The sequence below is a fragment of the Dermacentor albipictus genome, chromosome 2 (assembly GCF_038994185.2).
Source record: "Dermacentor albipictus isolate Rhodes 1998 colony chromosome 2, USDA_Dalb.pri_finalv2, whole genome shotgun sequence".
NCBI lineage: Eukaryota > Metazoa > Arthropoda > Arachnida > Ixodida > Ixodidae > Dermacentor > Dermacentor albipictus.
This window is the reverse complement of record NC_091822.1, coordinates 179,950,534-179,951,009: the sequence shown is the minus strand read 5'-3', so window position 1 is coordinate 179,951,009 and position 476 is coordinate 179,950,534. Positions and strand designations below refer to the sequence as shown.

At 46.4% G+C, this 476-nt stretch overlaps 1 long non-coding RNA gene across 1 annotated transcript in view; it reads right to left on the bottom strand.

Moving 5' to 3' along the window:
* LOC139056355 (uncharacterized) overlaps positions 1-476 on the bottom strand; it is a 54,333-nt gene that overhangs the window by 6,421 nt on the left and 47,436 nt on the right. The gene's annotated exons all lie outside the window — the stretch shown is intronic.

Sequence of the window (476 nt, the reverse complement as noted above, 5' to 3'; positions counted from 1 at the left end):
CTTTTGAAGTTATGGCATTTGGTCACTGCATGTAGTAGATAGGACACTTCATTTTCAGGCAAAATCCAAATACTGCATCCTCATATCATTTTTCTACTACCGTATTAATTCGCATAATGAACGCACTTTTTTTCCTGAAAAATATGCGTCAAGTCCGGGGGTGCATTCATTATGCGGGATAAAATACTGAGTGATTTCTTTTTTCCGCGAACACCTCTAAAGAAGTCAGTTTCGCCCAAAATGCGAACCATCGATTGCGATAGCAAATGTGTAGACAGCTACACGAAGTAAGGATAGTAGTTTTATCGGCCGTATAAACTTGCAGACATTCGTTTCCGCGCAAACAGCGGCGAGAACGCAGCACGCACATATATATGAGCCGCCATCGACTCGGCCCCCGATGCAGATCGTTTTGAAAATGGGGCGCGCCGCGGCCGCGCAATTGCTGCCGGAGCAAAACGCCGCGCACTTCCTCG